Below are 16,461 nucleotides of genomic sequence, written 5' to 3'. Positions count from 1 at the left end.
GCGAGTGGAAATCGCGCAGCGAAGTTCCTTTTCTGATATATTCAGTAAGTTTTTGCGATCCAGAATGAAATAGATAGGACAGAAGTTTGAACAAATTCAATTTAAGTACTTGTAACCGTTATAAATGCGTGCGTATAAAGAAATCAAAACACAATTACCAGTTTTAGCATTGGCCATTTAAAATAAACACGTTCAAATTGAAAAGAGGTCAAGAGCGAGTGGAAATCGCGCAGCGAAGTTCCTTTTCTGATATATTCAGTAAGTTTTTTGCTATCCAGAATGAAGTAGATAGGACAGAAGTTTGTATAAATTCAGTTTAAGTACTTGTAAAGTGTTGTTACCGTTATAAATGCGTACGTACTCGTAAGTATAATGAAATCAAAACACAGTTACCAGTTTTAGTAGCACATTGGCCATTTAAAATAAACACGTCCAAATTGATGACGTTTTTCAACCAATATCCGACAAGAGCAGGCTTTAAATTACTGCGGTTTTTAAATTGTATCAAATGCTAGTCATATCTAACAAGCTTTTAAAGCTTGTACTCGTATGAAACGTGGCAATTGGTCTTTTATTCTTGTTGTCGCCGATACCCGGTGATCGGATTTCGCGCGGCCCCGCGCTGGTTTTACAATATCGCGAATTTTCCTTTTGTGCTTCGCCAGGATTTTTTACCGTAGGTGTTACCTGGGCCACGGGAATTATTAATTGGCTACGTATATCGAGGCGAACATAAACCACTATTCGCTGGAAATGTGGTTGAGTGAAATTCACGCTGTGAATTTTTACTATTTAAAAGTCAAATTTTATTCTGTTTGGTTAAGTATATTTTTAATTTGAGTGTTTGAGTATTTTTATTTTGTTTATTTAGCTACCATTTTTTTATTTATTGATCGTTTAATGGCACATAAATTAGTATACGGCGAACTTAATGCTATAAGGCAGAAGTGGCCAACCGGTCGATCGCGACTATTAGTTCAGTCGATCGTGGCAAGGCAAAAAATACTATATGATTGTATACTAAACTATACTTCATTTAAGATTTCAAGAAGTATGTAAGTGGTAGATCGCCCAGGGTTTCGTTAGTAAACAGTAGATTTTGTGTCTAATCATGTTGGCCACCCCTGCTATAAGGCATTCTTTTGTAGAAAATACATTTTAGTATGACGTGTCGACTCTACATACAATCTAGAAGGCAACTGTTGCTAAAGTAACAGCCAAAATTCATCAGAATTGCTTCGGATTGATTCATTACCTAGAAATTACCGGTCAAAAAAGTGACCAGTATAAAAATTCACTCTAGCTTTCAGAGAAAGGTTTCCCTCGCGTTGATAGATACAGACAGCTCCTGTTAGTTCATCCTTCTCAATAAAACAATCCGCGAACTCAGCCACCAGTCACTCCGAGTCCAAATCGACACCCAATTAACAACAACCGCACACGTGAATTCGTCGGTATACGAGAAATTTCGCCGGGAAATTGTCGGCTGACGGCTAATGTGGCCGGCATTAAGCCGGATCAGCCGCCGACGGTACCTGCGGATTAGCGAACCAGACTGCATCGGTATTCGTCTTCGAGTGTACAGTAATCGGTATTGATTGGGAAAGTTATTATAACATATTGGAAGTAAAGTGAGGTGAAATCTTAGTTTCAGACTTCTAGAGGCGAGTAAGATACTTACCTGCTTCAGGAGATTCGAATGAAAAACATACACGATACCTACAGTTTTGCATTTATCCAATGTATTGGTTTGCGCTACACCTCGGCTTGCGTGTTAACTACCTGTATAGGTAAGCTACCCCAACTTAGGTATGCTTCAAGTTAAGGCGTTATGCGTAGACCTACCTGGCAAAACCATTTCGATATTTCAACCGACTTTTTGTCATCTCTCACACAAACTGACAGAGTTGGTACATATTGTTTTGGACAAAATCCCCCGCAGATTTAATGGCGATCATTAAAACCTACAAACTCCGAATGTATCGTCAAAAAGTTCCGTGCAGTTCCGCGCTTGCACTCGCCATAATGAAAACGATAACGAGCCCGCAGCGCGAGGGCCCTAATTTCCTAAAGCTCTAAACTAAATAACAGAAGCTATAAATGCAGTGCATTAATGTGGTGATATTAAATGGGAACGACCCAGTTTGGACGGAGCCTTTTTCGGCGATCGTGCGCCGGTTAGCATAACCATTATTGGATATTGGCTGTCCAAAATATTGCAGGTAAATACTTTTCATTTGAATTTTAAAGTGGACGTAATTGAGCAAATTTGAATTTACGCCAAATTAATAATACGTAGGTAAGTGAATGAATATTTTGTTACAACAATTTATACAATATTCGATATTTTGTAATTAAAAATGCACGGAATAATTAAAGAATGCGTAATATAAAATATAATTTTGTGAAACAGAAAACTTTAGTAAATGCAAAATCATTTTTCTTAAAACATTTGAATTTGTGGCAACTGTTTTGGCAGTACAACGATTCCCGAATACAAGTTGTCCAAAAACGCCGAAAAAAATAACTTGGCCACAATTTCAATAGAATCTAGTTGCAGTGCGGGATTTATTCGACTGCACAGCAAGAAAAAAAGTTGGAAGCGTGGAAAAAATGCGTGTTATAAGCGGAAATCGAACCCGGAACCTCATATTGGCCGTCAGCCAGCCCGCGAGTGCGACTGTCAGAATTCAATCAATTCCCGCTTGTTGGATTTCCCTTTGGAAATAAATATTTCCGACTGTAAGCTAACACAGTCAGGGCAGTTGACATACGTTTTTGTGGCTGATGGTATGGCAACGGAAGACAGTGAATGTATTGTGTATTGAATTGACATCAAGTTCCTTATAAGGAGGAAACTTGCTATAAATACATTGTATTGGATTATGTCTCATTATACATACGGTACACCGTAGGTATTGCAGAGAATAGCAACGATTGTCTGACGTTACTGTTACGAGTATTTTGGCTCACTATGCAGATGTGTTTTGCGTTACTTATTACTTTTGACTCTCGTACCATCTTCAATTACTGACTTCAAGATCCAACCAATCACTGAAACATATATTTGCATGAATTGATCAGTAACGTGTGGTTTGAAAGGCGAAGTTGCCAAAGTATGTTCACTTCATCAAACTAGATGAACGTAATGAAGGCCAGTCACGCCCTCATTCAAATTACCGCGCTGTCTCGTCTACCAGTCGTTTTGATGATGATAGCTTAAATATAACAGACCAACCATCCCAGGTTGCAAAGGTAACAGGAAGGCGCTGGATACAGGCCGCTACCATTTGGTCATTATGGAAATCATTGAGGCCTATGTACAGCAGTGGACGTCCTGTGGCTGAAATTATGATGAACCATCTCAGCCCAGAAGAGATGATACAATCCAAATCATATCATTTATTAGAGCTTAGGCCTTTTCCAGGGCGCTTATACGCGTCCCAAATATAGCTAGCTCTACCACCACTTAGGGACAATTTATGGGCTGGTGCTGGGAAGAAGTGGCAGAAAAAAGTCAGCTTTGTCAGCCTCATATAGTTTTTTTTTAGATAAAATCAGACAAAGGACAAAAGAATAAGATCACAATGAAATAGAAGTTCAATAACAAACGAAATTATTATAAGCACACGCTTCATCCAATAACCATAATGAAATCACATAAGATATAGATAAACTGATTGGTTATAGCTTGATAACGGAATACTTCAAGCAAGATTGGCCAAATATTAGATGAATTGAATAGGAGCCAAGTACTACAATATCTGGCTAGTATACTGGTTTAAATGCAATAATATTATCAGTGGTGTTTACTGATTCTCTCATTCCATTGTCTTCAGATTATCGATTTACACTCTTACACTTCTGATTAATTGGAAGAAGTTTCCTATATCTTACAGCTTCACAGAATTCTCTAAGTGGATTCGATAGACCTGTAAATCCTGGTTTCTCAAAGGATCTAGTGCTGTACAGTACACTGTTCTTTTGGGGAGTTTTGATGTCAGATGTTTGGTATCTTCTTTCCAATTGACCTGGCTGTTCCCTTCAGCCCGTGTCACCACTGACGGCTGATCGGCCTCTCATTTGGGCCGATTGTGTGCCGGTATACATAATTTGTATGCGCCGACGTCGCCGCCATTAAGATAATCTGCACTGACTGCGTGCGGGCCTCTCATTGATTGCCGATCGCACCGTCTGTCCTGAGCGTAATGCTCGGTTGTTCGGGAACGAAATCAAACAGAGGCACAACATCGGGAATTTCAATGCCATCGTTTTTATCGGTGGGTAGGGGAAATCAACTGACATTTGCGTACGCAGAATACAACAGAAAATCAGTTTTCTACGTCAGTCGATCGTAGCTAACAGATTTTAAACAAAATATTTGACGATTTGGCGACTTAATAATAAGCAACTGAAAAAGGAGATTAACATCAATTTCACAAAAATATTAAAACATTTCATTCCTTTTCAAATAAAAGCCAGAACATTCAGGTACGAGTAAAAATACCTTCCCACGCGTTAATTTCGTTTCGAAAACCACTTTTCAGCTATAAAACTTAAGGTCGGTCTGACCCGCATGGTGGGACTTCAAGCTTAACTTTGCGGCAAGTGCCGGCGGCCATTAAAACTTACTTCAATACGACGTCCACTCCGTGCGGGCTACTACAGAGTAATTGTCCCGGTGAAAATCGCCGTTAAAACTTCCCGTATTTATATCCCCCTTTCATATCCAGGTGTTAAGTCCCCAATAAACAAGGGCACAATCCCAGAGGGCGGTTACTAATGCAGATTGCGTTCAGAAGGTCATATCTAAATCACGGGATAGAGGGTAACGTCAGTACTTTATCTTAACTCAGCACCTGGCGGCCCCACCGTGAGTTATATCGTCGGTTCTTCTTTTGTTGTTTACGAATGAGTTTTTCGCGTTAACGTCGGCGGCGGGCTCCGTTCGACGCACCTGCTTCTACCCGCCATATTTATTGTGCTCATTTTATGTATATTGTGAGCGAATAGTACGCAGTCGGGAACTTATCGGGCCTAATGTGGCGTTATTTTTCTCGGAGACGGGACTTCCGTGGGGATGATGTTTTTATTATAAAGCGAAAGGGAAATATTTGCCGAGATGTGACTTGCGCATGTGATATACGCTCTGCGTTCACGTCTCAATGCTCGTTTTATTCGTTCGCCGTTTCCCAAATGTTTGATTGACAGATGTCTGGAATTTTTATATTTATGTTATTGCTCTGTATTGGGTTCGTATGGGAAATTTTGCTTTTATTCACAAGAGCGCTTCAGGTATTTATTGCTGTAATGAAAAGATTTCAGGTAAGCAATTATGGCATATTTTTTGCTTTGTCGTATGAATTGTAAGTACTTTTATATTTTTACGGCCATTTACTGTTGGTCTTACAAATGGATAGCTCGCAGCTAAATCTCACGAAAGAGCCTCAGAATATGAAATATTTTTAGGCTCGTTTTATAAGAGTCGATGTGGTTGCCAGATCTCTACATCATGATGTAACTAAACTTTGACTATAACATTTATGATGATTGTCTTATAACATTCCCCAAATGACGGATATTATCCTGGAGCGTGTCGCGGCATGTTTGCAAACGCGATCCTAATCAACGGTTGCATTGTTAATGCATTCTCGCACTGTTTGATCGCCCCGGGCGGCCGTCAATCTAATCGCACTCATTAATTATCTCCGTTATCAGTTAATTAATACTTTGACGGAGTGCACCGAGGAATTGGCGATAAAGAGATTAGACGTAATGATATTAATTAGCGAGATATGAGCATTGCGCATATTAAATACAATTGTAGAACTGATTGTGGTTATTTGGTAGGTTAAGAGCACGCTATGAACAATTATAGGGTAGGGATAACATATTATACACAAACTTGCAGCTTATTTGTTACGTTGCTGACCAATGTTAATGTGGCAAGCACGTGAATTTATACGGAGTCAAAATAGTTGATAGTAAATGGTAGGTACCAACTACCAACCAATTCATAGTCTTGTTGTGATAACAATTCAAATATATTTATACCAGTAACTAAGCCCAATTAACAGTAGTTGCTTGGAGCTTTCTATGGTACAACTTCCTACCTAGTCAACAGTTCAAATACATAGGTGTTCTTAACTGGAACAGTCAACTCGCTCTGATCTTAGGATCCCAAGATGCCATAACTGGGGGTAAAACTAGGTGAATAAACTGGCTCTACTATTTACTTTTGCGGTTATGTGGTGGTTAGTGTGATTATTTTGGAACATGTTTTTTCTTGCGTAACTTCGTGCCAACAGAAGGTCATTGGTTTAGAACCAGGCTTAACAGGCTTTACAAACTGTTAATAGACTATACAATTTTCTATTCTATTCGTTAATTAAACTATAACGCCTACTAACCTAGCTTCATATTCACAATTTCTAACAGACAACGCTGAACTAATTTCGCAAATACAAAAACCCTTTCAAAGCACGTCCAATCAAAACCACAAAAAACTGAATTAATCAAAAATCCAAAGCCGAGTAGTAAAAAGTTGGGTGCATTAATCAACCTATGAAACGGGGCTGGAATTATACTCGGCTCACAAAGGGACCCTCGAAAAATATTCATCGATAAAAATAATTAATTCCACTGCATCGATTATAATGAAATTTGCGATTCATTACCGAAGTAGTCGGCTCATTCAAATTCTGAGGAAGTGTTGTAATTATTCAGGAGCGGACGAGAGCACATTATGTAAGTTTTAATGAAAGAAAGTACAGGTCCATTAGGAGAGGAATATTCATTTGGTAGCGCTGGGGCCGCGAATAATGATGATATTCTAGTTATTGTTATTGCTTCTATGTTCGTTCGTTCGTTCGTTCGTTTCAGCCAAATGACGTCCACTGCTGGACAAAGGCCTCCCCCAAGGTTTTCCACAATGAACGGTCCTGCGCTGCCCGCATCCAGGCTCTTCCCGCGACCTTTACCAGATCGTCGGTCCACCTAGTAGGAGGCCTGCCCACGCTACGTCTTCCAGCCCGTGGTCGCCACTCGAGAACTTTCCTGCCCCAACGGCCATCGTCTCTACGAGCTATGTGCCCCGCCCACTGCCACTTGATTTTAGCAATTCTGCGAGCTATGTAACCGGCATTAATGCCATGGCTGTTACACGCCGCGTCACGCTCGCACTTGATTATGCAATGTTTTATTAACTGCTGCAGCTGAATTATAGCGGTGGAATATACTCTATTTGAAACTATTTTCTGGAATTCTGCAATTCTGTTTCCAAGTCTGGCATTGTTTGCGTTAACGAGAACGCAGAACTATTGCTGGAAATAATGATGGGCTTATGGAGTTATCTGGATTAGTTCTGAATGTACGCGAATTCTGGTCAATGTGAAGCTTTATTAATACATCAATGCAGTAAAATCAATTTCGCGAAATGATGCCGTACAATAAAATGCGTTCACTGTATCTAATTAAATATACATTACAGATAAATTGCTTCAACATCAGTTTTGGTTTAATATCACATCACAATACCTGTCTAGTCATTATGAACATCGTATTAGATTTCATTCTTAAGTTTTACTAATTACGGATCGAGCTCGCATGGGAACTTTGTTAACTCCTTTAAAGTTATAATTGCAACCTGATACCTTTATTAATTACTCCGTAGCTGCATAAATACGAAGAATTTGCAAGTTTCAATGCTTGGTTAAAACACGCGAGTTAATTTCTATTCTAATTATGTGAATACATTTTGATAAAATATAATAAGTAGGTACGAGGAACGCGACGTTTTTAGAAAGACCATAAATAAATAACAAACACGTGTGAATTTTCGTACTAATAGAACTAGAAAAGATGCCACTGTGTTTAAACTGACTTCCAATCATCTATAATCTATACAATCATTTTTTTCATTTGCTACTACTATGATGATTTTGCTAACTAAGGTACTCTAATTTGTAGTATCACAGAATAAATAAATACTACATCCAAAAATATATGACTGGTTAAGAAAATTCTTGTTTTAAAGAAAATTTCACAGTCGTAAATTGGTCTGCGAAATAATGTTTGCATTGGCGAATGAAATAAACGACTCCCGTGGTATCCCACGGGAAGGATGCGCTGTCACGTCGGATGCAAAGTGGACACAGGAGTTACACTTATTGACGGCCTGTTTGGGAGAGGAGGTACACTGAGTTCCTTTCCCAGCCGTCGTTTATCTGTCTCAATTACTTACTTGTATCTGAACTGTATTTTATTTGTATGAAAGTTGAGATTAATTTAATTTTGACATTTTACAATTTATCATCATTATCAGGTCATTTAGAGAAAGACCCATTCTACTTTAATTTACCATGGGTAAGAGGATTTGGCCTGCACTCCTCACGCTGGCATACAGCTTAAGGAGGCCTGATGTTCGCATACATTTCTCTCTTGGTCACCTGTTACGACAACTACGAAAAGCAGTCCTATTCTAGTCTGCCACCACACGGCTTTTAACAATCAACATCTAAACTGACAGAATAAAAATGTCAAACCTAAAACGCTGCCTTTTTAATTATTCTTAAAAGACAAATACGATAAACCCAACAATCAGCTAATATAAAAAATATACTGAATTTAAATTGTTATCAAACTTGCACGTTACACACGTGCCACAGCGATACCAGAAGGAAGGAGCGATTACTAGGAAGGAAGGTTACTGAACCTTCCTAGTAATCGTTCCGCAATTTCGTCGCCCGCTCACATGACGAGGTGGCCGAGAGGTTAAGGCGTTGGACTGCTAATCCAATGTGCTCTGCACGCGTGGGTTCGAATCCCATCCTCGTCGAAGCCGACTTTTAGTTTTTTTTGTTTTAATTAAATTGTTTATTCATCTTACTTTCTTTGAATATTTTTTCTTTTATTTTCTTTTGACTTTTTTCTTGTTATTTTATGTTTTTAACTACTGACCTACTAAGGTTTCAGCTGTTTGTTATTTGGATGTACTGAAAATAAATAATAGAATATTAAATAAATTTTAACAGATTGAAACAAACCCAGCCGAATGCCCACTTAATATTCTCAAAAGGGAAATAACAGGCAAACATCTTTGTCGTTAGCCATTTAGGAGGCCTGCGTATTTACATAAAAACCTCGTAATGAGCCGAATCAATTCAGTTTTCACTAAATAGACAAGGACTGGCAAACATTTTATTAGAATTCGCGGGGCGTCGCAGCTTTTTTTATAAGGCAGCGGAATTATTCCTTTGTTCGAAATTAGATAAATTATTTGGACAAAAAGGAGGGCACAAAGGACGCTCGGATGGGAAGTGATAAACACAGGGAGTGTCAAACTCACTCCGTAACGGGGTCTTGGGAGGAACGCGCCTTATTTTGATAAAATCTTAAGAAAATTTAACGATCATTTTGATAAATCAATACAACACTTTTGTTACAGATAAAGAAACTCAAAAAATAAATATTTAACATTAAAATTAAAAACACTGATATCGATTATAAAAACCTAATTTAACTGACATAGATTTTTGTGAACGTAATTGAAAAAAAGCTATGAGCAACAGTTATTTTTGCTGTAGGTACTAGAGGCAGTCTCATATAAATGAAAAAATAAAGCGCTCATAACGACCGGAAAACGATTTAAAAAAAACTACCAACGAGCCGTTACAAAGGCTATTGTTGTGTAACAAATTAGATCAATTATTATTTTCGGCAGAACAAAAAACAAAACATCAAATAGTCACGATCGCAAAATCGAAACAACACCAACTCCTACATAGTTCATCGGTTGACAGTGTTCGGTCACGTATACCGTTACCAGAAACTTCGGCCATCATATTCAAAGGCGAAACTTGGCCAATAAACTGTTAGGCTGGGTTGCACCATCTTACTTTAACTTTGACAAACGTCAAAAACCTATCAAACTCCACACAAATTCGATAGGTTTTGAGAAAAAAAATTTTTTTGAAGACATGGCCTCTAAAATCCGCCATTTTGATTTTTTTCCAATTTTAATATAGCCAGTGTCAGTCTCACGATTGAGTCAAATCTAACGACACCTCTCATGCTAAAACCGATCAAGCCGTTCAGGCTGTAGGCCGTGCCAAAGACATATACATACAAACATACACTCGAAAAACATAACCCTCCTTCTGGCGCAGTCGGGTAAAAACACCGGTTATCGTCATAGTTACGGTCAAAGTTAGGTGGTGCAACTCAGCCTTAGTGTCGGATGGTCGTTTCTCCTTCCACATCAGTCGGAGGCACGCTAGGAAATGGCTTTGTTTCCTTCGCCCGCGCCGACGCATCCGGTGGGAAGTATAACAAATGAATATCACATTATGGGGGGTTAAAGTAAAAATAACCTTCTCAGATGTTGCAGAGACGTATTCCACTTTGAGCACCTGCCCAAATAGCACTTGGCCTATTCCACTTAGAGCACCTATCGATATTTTGGGCAGGTGCTCTAAGTGGAATTAAATTATTTTTTACGATGTATAACACTTAGAGCACATACCTTATTAAATTTACGGTGTTACTTGGTAAGGTTTATACACGAGCTATTATTGAAAGTTTTCTCGGTAGTTCCGAAAAAAAATATCGAAATAGCTCCTATAAGGTTATTTTACCCGGGTACTTTTGGGGTGAAATTAATAACGTCCTGTCTAACAAAATTAGCAGTCAGCACTAAGCACAGACTGACAGAGCAGCCACTCTGTTTTAGGTGCTCTAAGTGGAATACGTCGTAAAAATAAAATAAAATTAATTTCACTTAGAGCACCTGTCCAAAATATCGATAGGTGCTCTAAGTGGAATAGGCCCCGTGTTATTCGTGCAGGTGCTATTTGAACGGGTGCTCAAAGTGGAATACGTCGTTGCAGAAGCCAAACTGTACAAAGGCCTTGTCTCGTGAAATTAAATTGAGGAAAATTTCGTTCCTTTCGACGCGGCGTGCGTAATGACTTGTGTTGTTTAAAGAGCTTTCCCCCTGTCCCGTAAAAGGACGTAGCACACTTATCAACCCGGAAAAGGATCGTAACCGTATCAACACGAGGCGGTCAGTATTCTTTGTATGAAACTCCATTCTGCAACGCACATTAACCGCACCGTAACGTAAAGCCTCACTTCGCGGTGGACAGCTCGAGAAAGGTGTTGACTGTTGATCCCTTTCGAAGTTGATAAGTCTGCTATAAGTTAAATGTGGAATACCTACTGTAAGACATGCGTCTTTTGTCGAAGTGTAAAGGAAGAGTGCCTTGATTTTTATCCAATGCTGGACAAAGGCCTCCCCAAAGATTTACACAACGACCGTATTTCAAAAACCTTTACATAGGTACGTATTGTTTTTTCTATTTTATAATCCAATGACAATGTATCAACATCAGTAAACACCAGTAAAATCCGTTCTATTTTTAACTTGTCGTTTTGATGTAGAGGCATAAGTAAGATAATAGGGAGTTTGGAGAGAACGCTCGATTTCGTGGGACTGATTTGTTAAACAGACGTGACTTATTTTGCACAACGTCAAAAATAATTTCGCAAAATAATGCGCAAGCGGTTTAGGTACGCTTTGAAATGTCAAATCGACCTTTAAGTATAATTTGAATAAATAAACTAATATTCGAAGCTGTTTTGGTGAATAAATATGAAACATTAATATTTCAGCTCAATTTGCAAACATATTCGTAAACAAACAAATAATGAAGTAAGTTTGTATAATTGCATATCGAGAAACATTAACGAAATACCATATCATTAAGGCAAAACACGCGTAATATGCCGCAATGTTAAAACAAAACAATCCCAACTTGTGTGGCGCAAACATATCAATATTGGTATATTGTGAATATTCAGCAGTGCACGTCCCACCAATCTCGAGTGCGTGCAGTGTAAATAGCGAAATAGTAAACATTGGTAAAAATACCTGCATTCCCGATCCGGGTTACAGGGTTGCCGCCCGTTTATTTTTTGAACAAAATCAAATTAAAAGTTAGTTGCAAATTGTAAGTAACGGTTCGTTCTGTTAACAGCTGGAATAAAACTAACTGAAACGAGTAGCATGAGAAAATGTGTGAGATGTTTTACGCGTTTGTTTGAGAGTTCTCATCGGAACTAGCTATCACCATAATATTAAGAATGATAGCTACAAATGGTCCAATGAATTTTGTATTTCACTTATTAGCTTATTTCCCAATAAGAATGAACGTGTAGACTGCTAAATGAGCAAGAACTCTCTGGAGAACAGACGAATGTAGAGCGTAAAAGGGCCAGATGTTCGATAGACGAACGACTCGATGCCAAGGCTTATCAAGCATTCTGTGTGCCTACCATGAGTTTACGTTAGGTGTGCTCGCTAGCGACTGCGTAAAAAAATGACATTTAAATGTATGACATATTGTGCAGCGCCCCTAGCGGCTACTTTCAAGAAATAAAATCTTCATAGAATTGTTTGACGTATTCGCTAGCGAGCTCACCTAACGTAAACTCATGGTAGGCACACAGTAAAAAGTCAGATTGCCGACAGTTTGCGCTTTCTAACAGACTTCTAGACTAAAATAAAATGACCAGAGGTCAAGTTATGCACAGCCCTGGCTTGCCAGTGCAGGTGCACTGATCGTTATATCGGGAACGGGCAAACATTAACCAGTGTACCATTTTAATCTGCCGAGATGAAGCTCTCGTGGAGGTCGAAAAATAACGCAAACAGTATGGGAGCAGGCAATAGGGCCGGTAAACTCTTTTTTATTTTGATTTGCACCATATTGAGGAGGAAAAACATTGCAATCATAGAGAAGCAAGGAACAAGAGTGATTAATTATGCATATAAATGATCACACTTAAATGTTTAGTTGTTAGTGAGTAGGCAAATTGACATTTGGGTCAAAACTGTTAAAAAATAGAACAGTTTTTAAGACACAGGAAATTGGCCTAATGGTTCATCTAATTGGATTTGTAAAATGTATTTTAAGCTAGTCCACGTTTAAGTATTTGGTAAAAAGCTTTTTAATGCTGTTTCATTTTCGTTTAAATGGCCAACTCGCAACTATTTTAACATAAAGCCTACTAAGCAACCAAATAACTACATACTATTAAGACAAATTCACTAACCAAAACAATACGATTACTATTCCCCTGCTCGGTAACATTTCACGTGTTATGTTTCATAAAGGATAATTGCTATTAGATATTAATAAAACTAGTTATTCGCTAATTGGGTTAGGTATACCGATTTCAGATGACCCTTGACGAATCACATAGGTTTATTATTTACTAGGCAATCATTTAATAACCGTACTAAAGTGACTTGGATGAATGGAAATAATAACTTAAGACTGATTAAAATAAAATAAAACTTCACGGTTTTAACCAAAGTTGTATGACATTTTGGGATTGTTTTTTTTTTTAGGATTCTAACTGTCACTTTTTTAACCCTCTAACTGGTATAGAGGTACATAAATCATGGCATTTTGGGACTAGTTTTTTTAGGATTCTGTCACTTCTGACCCTCTAACTGGTATAGAGATACATAAATCTTTTTCATTGGTTTGAATGGAACCTTATGTTATCTCACTAAAGTTCAATTTTGGTAAATTAAGCTACTGCCCGATGAAAACTTAAAAAGAGATGACAATTAACCTTATTAAGAGTTAAAAGATGTTCCTATTGCTAGTTTAAAATTGATTTGCATTCGCTACATGTACGAAGCTAGTTTCCGTCTCTATTTATGTAATAAAAATAACAATAAAATAACGGTAGGTACATACATTTGATCATTTTGAATATGTCATTGTGCTCTTGTACAGACGATGACCGGAAGTGAACACAGCCATTTACGTACCTGTAACAAAATAGAGTATGCATTAATAAATGATAAGGGATAAATATGAAATACAATATGAAAGCTTTTAGTTTGTAGTTACTTTAAATGAAAATCATTTAATCACCAATTATTTGGAATTAATAATCCGATAATCAAATAAATATGTTATTAAAATTACGGATAGGTACCAATAATATCTACGATTTCTGAAAATTATGTTTTACCTTTTGATCATTGATCTCTAAATGATTGGAAATCCAATTATTGAATTATGCAGACTCTTCCTTTAAAATAAGTGTTTCATAGTTCATAGTATTTTGTTTACTATGAATGCAGTCGTGTAGCGCTACAAAAAAAGCTTGTAGCAAAATAAAAAATGTTTTAAAACTGATTAACTGAAATTGTTGCCAATTACACCAGTTTCAATATCTATTCTGTAGTTAAAGCATTAAAAATCAGCCGTTCAGTGAATAGAAATTACATTTTGCCTTATCTGTCCCATCGACACGAAGGGCGAGCGCACGCGACCCTCGATGATTAGATATGTGTCAATTGAACATGCCAACTGGGTCTAATTGAACCAAATAATTACTCGAATTTAATAGAAAAATGTACAATCGACAGCTCAGCTAAAATAACACTTATTGCAAACTACATAATGTTTGATATACCGTCGTCAGCTGATTCTTCGAAAATACATTGTTATTACAGTCAGGTGCCCTGCGTGCCCAAACAACTGCACGCAGGAAGATTTAATGAAAGGTACTGACAACGCCACTCTTGTGGCGGATTTTTGGGCTGACACTGTGTAGGTTTCTCGACGACACGACAAGAAGAATACAGTCAGGTCAATGAAAGGAAAAATAATAATAGCACAGGCTAAACTAAGAGAGCCACGGCACGGCATGAAAAAAGTAAATAAAGAACACTGCTATAATCTTAGGAAACTTAAAAGATGAAATGTAAATGGAACAAAGATTATAATAACGTGTATTTTTTTTTATTTAAAAAACATGGGCAAGGAAAACATTATAGAAATTACTTCGTGGATAAAACTGCCTCAACGGAAAACAAATAATATTTTAGAAACAAAGCCTTACTTCCCATACCTTTAATTATAACTATATTTAGGATTAGTTAATTAAATATTAATTAATTCCAACATTCCGTATATCTCAGTTTCCTTCGTTTATCAGCGACAAACAATTTAATATTTACTCGCATACCGCAACCTCGTTCGATTCGTTACCGTGTTGAGTGGCATGTAATTAAGAGGCACCACCTCATATCAGGCGAGCCGATGATTTATTCACGGCCATATAATATTCAGCTTAGAATCGTGCGAACTGCCACATGTATCGTATTTACGTGTTAAATCGAAAACACGCGAGCTCACCTATGGGTAACGAGTTGGCTAGCGTAACTTGGCCTCCGATATTTGCCTGGAATTCTCCTGGTAGATCCCCCCTACTTATACTTGCAAGCTATTTTCTAGTAGTTGGCTCAACAGATGATGCCTCGTTATTAAATGAACATTTGATGAAGCCACAAAAAACAGTGTTTGTTATCAATGAACCATACTAAAATGAAGTTTAAAATTAGCTAATCAAAGTTTGGGTATGTATACTGAAAAATGGGCCTACGTTTTCATCATAACTTCTTTATTTTGGGCCTACAAAGAGACTGTTTACGCAAGTATGAAAAGATATTTAGCTTTATTATTATTTAGTTACATTATAATCGATACTTGCTCAACTTCAACTTAGCACTTACTAGTTAAGAACAGTAAGTACGGCTACGAACTTACTTCCTTAGCATCAACAAGATCTTAGTGCGGTGCGACGTGGAAGTATATGCCATACGTAACTACTATCAATATAGCTTAAAGAACATTTTAGGTACAGTGATTCACCAATAAGTAGTAGTAGGGGAGACCGAGCAGAGTTGTAACAGAGGAGAGTTGAGACATTGACGATTTTTTGGAACTTATTAAACTACTAGCGAGCTCGTAACAGTGCGCGCTTTTTAGTTCAAGCAGGCCTCCGTCACTCGCCTATGCCGGCCGAGATAATTACCTACAGCGCGCGACAACTTCAAGTTGCAAATCAGTCATGGCCGCCACGCGCCTGTGTACACACTAGAGGTGGGCGCCACGCCGGCGCGCCGCCGCCGCCGCGAAATTTTTCACGCCGCCGCCGCCGACGATCGGCTGTCGGCGCGCCGACTCCTATATTGCACTATTTGTTTTTTTTTACAAATGTTTCTATTGTGCGGGAATCGAATCCGCGACCTCCGGCATAGATTACGAACGTTATGAACCACTACTGAGTGAGAGCCTCGCAACGCAAGTTCCTTAGCTTTGAAAATTTAAGGCTGGAAAGCCGCCTAACAAAGTCTCATCTTATCGCTCTATTAACCTGACTCTTGTATTGTCAAAATTGTGGGAAAAGACCATACTTGGACGTTTATCCCCTTGCTTAAGTATGGCCCATGTAATAATCGACTATCAATTTATGGCATAGTTTTCAAGTCAAACTCTGTGACAAGATTTCTTTTTAGCTGCAGAGCTTGAGTATCCCAGTACTCCGTAATTGGTCCGGTCCTCTACAACATAATATTTACTAGTAAAGTAGCCC

The 16,461-nt window shown here is 38.2% G+C and overlaps 1 protein-coding gene and 1 non-coding gene across 4 annotated transcripts in view; one reads left to right on the top strand and one right to left on the bottom strand.

The window, feature by feature from the left end:
• LOC135079409 (furin-like protease 2) overlaps window positions 1–16,461 on the bottom strand; it is a 113,735-nt gene that overhangs the window by 80,156 nt on the left and 17,118 nt on the right. The window lies entirely within an intron of this gene.
• On the top strand, window positions 8,755–8,836 carry Trnas-gcu (transfer RNA serine (anticodon GCU)). The gene has a single exon. It is a non-coding gene; the product is annotated as a tRNA-Ser (tRNA).

The sequence above is a fragment of the Ostrinia nubilalis genome, chromosome 16 (genome assembly GCF_963855985.1).
Source record: "Ostrinia nubilalis chromosome 16, ilOstNubi1.1, whole genome shotgun sequence".
Lineage (NCBI taxonomy): Eukaryota > Metazoa > Arthropoda > Insecta > Lepidoptera > Crambidae > Ostrinia > Ostrinia nubilalis.
This window is presented reverse-complemented; position numbering and strand designations above follow the sequence as displayed.